The 6,000-nt window shown below is 58.7% G+C and overlaps 1 protein-coding gene across 2 annotated transcripts in view; it reads right to left on the reverse strand.

Annotated features, from left to right (window-relative positions):
- Positions 1 to 5,292, reverse strand: part of TSPAN14 (tetraspanin 14) — a 55,441-nt gene extending 50,149 nt beyond the window's left edge. Inside the window, exon 1 of one of the 2 annotated variants that reach the window (XM_079793041.1) lies at positions 5,234 to 5,292. The gene's annotated coding sequence lies outside the window, so the exon portion shown is untranslated. Of the gene's footprint in view, positions 1 to 1,032; positions 3,372 to 5,233 lie in introns of those variants that run through there. The other variant, XM_079793040.1, reaches the window with a different exon arrangement.
- Positions 5,293 to 6,000: the final 708 nt, after the last annotated feature.

Genomic DNA, 6,000 nt, shown 5'->3' on the forward strand with positions numbered 1-6,000 from the left:
GAGGCCCAAATCTGAAGCTAAGGTTTTCACCTGCTTATTTCCACTTGCCGCTTTCCAATAATCCCAGGTGTCGTGAGGTGGCCTGCGGGCTTCTAATGCTGTAAGTGTGGGCCCCGCACCCCACACCTTGGGTCTGTGTCCTGGATATGCTGCTGCCCTCTGCCCGCCCTGGCTCACCACTCAGACCCCAGGCTACTGGTATAGATGAAAGAAATTAAGGGGACACTCATTTAATTCCGGCTGCTGTGCAGGTGTTAGGATTAGGAATTCCTCAAAGCCTCTTTATAGATGCTTTCTGGGCTCTGCAGAGGAGATGAGCACAGGCTCCATTAGCTGGCACACAGGGAAAACCCAGAGGAGGTTCACCACATCTCTCCTCTGATCCACTCCTGCCGGCCCCTTTCCTGGCCTGCCTCTCCCCAGCCTTCCTGAACCAGGAAAGCCCAGCCTCAGCTCTCCCAAACTCCAGGGACACCGAGTCTGAGGTGACACCAGGAACCCACCTCTCACCCAGGATCCCAGGGGCCACTTCAGAGCCAATGCTCTCAGCCACTCAGCCCAGGCCGACAGAGCCCACGGAGGGAGGAGTCGGTCCCTTCAGCTAAGCGGCTGATGGACGCCAGGGCTCTCCCCGGCTGCTCAGGGAGGCAGAACAGTCCTCAAGAAGTGAAGTTTTAACTCCAGCCTGCCCGGGCCCACTGAAGCTCAGATTACCCGGCCTACTGCCTCTGAGAGGAAGACCACAGCACTGTCCAGCCTGGCCCAGCCCCCCAAGCCCACCCAGCCCAAGAGTAGAGGAAGTGGGGTTCCCAGAGCAGCTGCTGGTGAGCACACTGCTGAGAGTCGTCAGTGGGGCGGCGGCAGTCCCAGTGCCCGGCCTAACCCGGGGCTCCAGCTTCTTCTTCTCAAACCTGAAGGGCACGCCTCTGCTTCACAGTGACCCCGAGAGAGGCAGGAAGGGCAGATTCTTCACACTTTGCAGATGAGAAAACCAAGTCCAGGAGGAAAAATAAATAAAAGTCAACGACTTACCTAGGTCACTCGGCTAGAAAGCAGATACAGCTCAAAAGCTGCCTCCCCACTATCCACTCTACAGCTGAGCAGTGTTATTCATCTTCGCGTGCCATTGGCCGAGGCCCGGAACACTTCCGCCGCAGGTGGAATGTGTTGCTCCAGCACAGCCACCCTTGCTTCATCGGACCCCAAGCTAAATATGGTGTTAAGGGAGGAAATGGATGTGGAGACAATGAATGCCCCCACACGATTTGGTCAGAGAGGACTCTGCTATCATGGAAGCTAAGACAAAGCAGCAACACTGGTTTTCACCTAGACCAAAGATTCTCCAAGCACTGCTCTACGTAGTCTCCCGGGGACTCTGATGACCAACCAAGAATGGGACCACTGTTTGGACAGCCATCACCTCTCCCTCTATTCCAGATGACAAAGCAGAGCCCCGAGAGAAAAGGAAATGTAAGTAAGGACACTGAGCAGCCCACAGGGCAGAGACCTGCGGTCTCACCATCCCACCAGTGTTTCCAGGTCCTGCTGGATGTCACCAAGCAGTGACAAAGCACAAAAGCAAGGACCAGAGCGTGGCCAGCTCTTCAACACCCTGCAAAGGTGATCCAAGTGAAAAATGCAATTAACAAAGGGGTTCTACCCCCTTCTACAAGCCAGAGAACCAGCCCTGCACTCACGCCTGTTCTCCGTGTGACTCCATCCTTTGGAACCTTACCACCCCTCCTTTCCGCACCCCTAGGCCTGCAAGCCCAGTCCCAGACCCAGAAGTGGAGGTGGAAGGGCAAAGCCACAGGGGTGCCTCTACATGCTCCTGCTTCTAGGCAAGGCCCCTAAAGGCCACATACAAGGAGAGGAGCACAGGGAAACCCAAGGTCCGATGTGCCAGGGCAGGGAGGGGAACAGGAGCCTGCTTCCCTGCCCAAGGGCATTAATCTCACTCTTTAAAGGCCACCAAGGAACAGGGATCATCACCCCAGTTCACAGCTCCAGGCTAGGAGCTGAGCACCTGCTTGTTACGAATTCCTGGCCTGGGACACACCACTAGTCCTTGGGCCCACGAATGAATGAATAAATGAATGACCCAAGGAACCTGACGACCCTAAGAACTCAAGTAACTTACCCAGGGCCCAGGAGCAAGCTGCCTCTGCACACGATCCCTCACTACCCTAACATGCATTCTTGTCCACCACAGCTCTGCTGTTCAAATGTGGCACCTCAGTTCATCTTTGACCTAAACAATACTTCTTGATTAATTCATGATCAATGTTCCTGATGACACAGGAACATGTAACGCCTGGACCGTGGGAAGAAGTCCCAGTGGAGGGCACCGTGGTAGGCAGATGGCAGCATTCGTGCTATCACCAAATGTTTTCAATCCTCTGCCCTCCCATTTTGTAGGTAAGCAAGTGTAGCCATGTGACTGCTTTGGGCACTGAAATGCCACTTCTAGGTGGAATGAGATTCAGCCTTCTCTCTGTCCTTCTGTCCACGTGGATAGGAATGTTTCAATTAACCCACGCGGGTCCCACAGTGAGAACAACATAAAGCAGATATGCAATAGGTGTGGTGTGAGCAAGAAGTAATCCTCTGTTGCTTTAAGCCCCTGAAATTTGGGGACTGATACCACAGTAAACCCTGACCTATTTGACAGTCACAGACACTCGCCAATTTTCTGTGCCGCGCACATCTTCCCTTTCCCCAGCCCCCCAGCTTAGGGAGACAAAAGCTCTATCACCAATCGGCAGGGGCTCAGGGGTACCTGCTCTGTGCCCAGACAGATGAGATGCTTTCAGAAGCAGGGGATACAAGGGCATCCTGCACTAGACTTACTAGTTCCGAGGTGGGCCAGGCTTATTCGGTGTAGTAATCAACTTGAATCACTTCTGAGAAGACAGCATTATCTAGATTAGAAATGAGGAAACCCAGCTCACACTGAGACCTTGAGCAAGTTACTCTGTGACCTCTCTGGGGCATTCACATTATCTACCATACTCTGTCTTTTCAAGGATGAAGTGAGTTAATACAAGTGAAGTTTCTGGGATGGCGCTTGGTATAAGTCTCAAGAAGTTCACTATTACTAAATGCTAAACCTTCCACATAATTGCTGTAAGCCTGTCCTTAATCTCCACGAGATTTCAAACCCAGCAGAGATTTCCCTGGACTGGCACAATGGCACTCTGCAGGCACTGCCAAACTGAATTCTACCTCAACTGAAGTTAAACAAGCAACAAGTCAAATCTCAGGACCTGGTAGCCTGGAGTTAGACCTCAGGAGATGTTCCAGAACCCAGGGCTCCCTGCACTCCCTGCTCCCTGGCCTCTGTGGGGACTTCACCACAGACATGCACAGTGGCCCCCTCCCCTCCCACAAAGAGCATGAGCTTTGCCCTCCCACTCCCAAACATGTAAGGGAGGCACCCTCACCTGTCCTGAGAGAATGGCACCTGCACCCCCCTCCTTCCCATGATCCTTCTTCCTAGAGGCAGCCACAAACCTCCAGAGCAGCAGCGGCCTGAACTCCTGTTGGTCTGGAAGCTGCTGCGAAGCTGAACTCAAGCTCAGATCAACACTATGAGCACCGACTCCATGTCCAGCCTGGGCTCTAAGACCACACAGAGCTTCCAGCCAGCAGGCAGTTGTGGGCCTGGAACAGTGCTTGCAACAGCTCCTGGCCCCCTGACCCCCCACAGGCTCAGTCATGCTTTGTTAAACAGATCAATGATCACATCCGGTGACCCAGCGGTGGGGTTCAGAGATGTGGGGATGAATAGATCTGAAAGTGGGGTGCACAGAGGATGACGCAGTAAGAGGGAAAACCACACTGGTAGTCTGGGCTTCCGAGGCCTGTCTCCAGACCTTATGGATCCTCAGCTCGGGACAAAACTCGGTGACAGCTGGCAGAGAAGCTAGAAGAGCATATCAGTCGATGATGGAGGAACATGAGCTTCATTCTGAGTGGCAGGGCCCAGGAGGATCCCTAAAGGGGAAGGCACCCCAGGGGCTGGCTGAATGTAGAGGGGATGTGGGGGTGCTGGGCGGTGCTCTGATGGCCTAGGCCCCAGGTCTCCTCACAAATAGAGAAAGATGGCCCAAGCCCTCAGCAGGCACTAAATTCCCCCACTTTGAGGTCAAGAGGCAGGGGGAAGGCTACTTTTGAGGATTTGGCAGACAGCTCCACCCACTCCTATCAGCCCCAGGGCAGCCCCCATCTCTGAAGGGAGAAGACCCCTAGCGAGCAGCCACAGGAGAGAGGGCACCTACAGAGGCTCCAATTCAATGCATTCAAGTCACTGGACAACTTGATGCCAGCAGCGCCTGGGGACAGCCAGCTACCAGGGCAGACAACTGCTCCCCACCACCCCACCCAGCCAGGCCCCTACACACACCCAGCATGGACTGCTTCTAGCCAGAGACCAACTTCACTTCCCGGAGATACGTGTCCCAGTGGTCACATACACACACACACACACACACACACACACACACACACTTTCTAGCCACCGCCATCCCTACCCTTCCGAGCCAACTCAGTAGCCACAGACCCAACTCGACCGAAGCTCCAGTTAGGTCAGGAGTCGGACTTCACTCCCAGGCACAACCCCAAACGACCAACACGACGAAGCTGGGTCACCACCTACTCAAACTCCAAGCCCGTGCCAGGCAGAGTGGTTCGCACCGCCGCGGTGGGCGACTTGTGGCACCTACGGCGGGGCGGGGCGGGGCGGGGGAGAGGGAGGGACGGCCCTCCCAGGTCCCCGCCACCCTCCACGCCTGGCCCTGGCGGCGCGGCCGAGGTCCGTGAGGGGCCGAAGGGGCGCCCACCCAGGGCTCGCAGCCGGGGACCCGGGCAGAGCCCGAAGCGCGCGGTCCAGCCCCCCCTCCCAGACTCTCACCAGCCCGGCCGGCGCGCACCCGTCCGGAAACGCGGAAAAGGCGAGGGCGACCGAACCCCGGCTGCCAGCGGGGGGCCCGCTGTGGCTGACTCCGCCCGGCGCCCGAGTTCGTGTCCGCGGGGTTCGGGCCAGGCCTCCAGCCCCTCGCGGGCGATCTGGGCGAACAAAGCCAGCGCCGCCCGCAGGGCCGCCCGGGCAGGAACGAGGGGACCCCAGGGACCGAGCCCGACCTGGGGAGCAGCCCGCGTCCCCAGCGGGTCGGCCTCAGACAATGAGGGGGGCAGGGCCCGACGCTCCAGCGGGGCTCGGCGCGCTACTCACCCGGGCGCAGCGGCGACGGCGGCGGCGGCGGGGCCCGGCTCGGCCGAGGAAGTTGGAGCAAGTTCGGCGGCGCGGGGCGGGAGGGCGCGACTCCGGCCGGCCGAGCGCGGGGCGGGGCGCGGAAGGCGGGGCCGGGGGCGCGGCGGCGGAGGGGGTGCCACTTCCCGGCGCCGCCCCGTGCGCCCCGCGCGCCCCGCCCGCCCCGGCCCCGCCCTCCGCTCGCCCCGCCCGCCCCGGCCCCGCCCTCCGCTCGCCCCTCCCCCGCCCGCGCGGCGGCAGAGGCGGGGGGCCCGGCCCGGCCCGCCCCTTTGTGCTGCTCGGGGTGGGGCCGGAGCCGGGGGCGGGCCGCTGGTTGCGCTGCGCACCGGGAACCGGCCCCCGCGAGCGCTCGGCCGAGGTGTGTTGCGCGATCGCCGTTCGGGCCCCGCCTCCGATCCGGCCCGACCCGAGCCTAGGAAAAGCGTGATTTGTGGGGGGCCAAGGGCGGCCACATCTCGAGGAGTACGGGGGTGATCGGTTAAAGGTGGGCGCGGAATTAGAAAGATGGCTGTATTGGCAATCCTTCCGGGCCTGGGAGGCCAGGGCTGGGGCGGCAGGCTTCTAGAAAAGGGTAGTCAATTAACATTTTTTATTTCTTTGCGAACTGGGCAGTGAAGACTCCCTCCGGCTTTTGGCCTTGGGCTAAAAATACCTATCTTTCTTTGGATCGCCTGCTGAGATTTGTTCCTCACCTTCATTCCTAAGTGCTGGCTGGGAGGATTCTTGAG

Source organism: Cnephaeus nilssonii, assembly GCF_951640355.1.
Source record: "Cnephaeus nilssonii genome assembly, chromosome: 16".
In the NCBI taxonomy this organism is placed as follows: Eukaryota; Metazoa; Chordata; class Mammalia; order Chiroptera; family Vespertilionidae; genus Cnephaeus; species Cnephaeus nilssonii.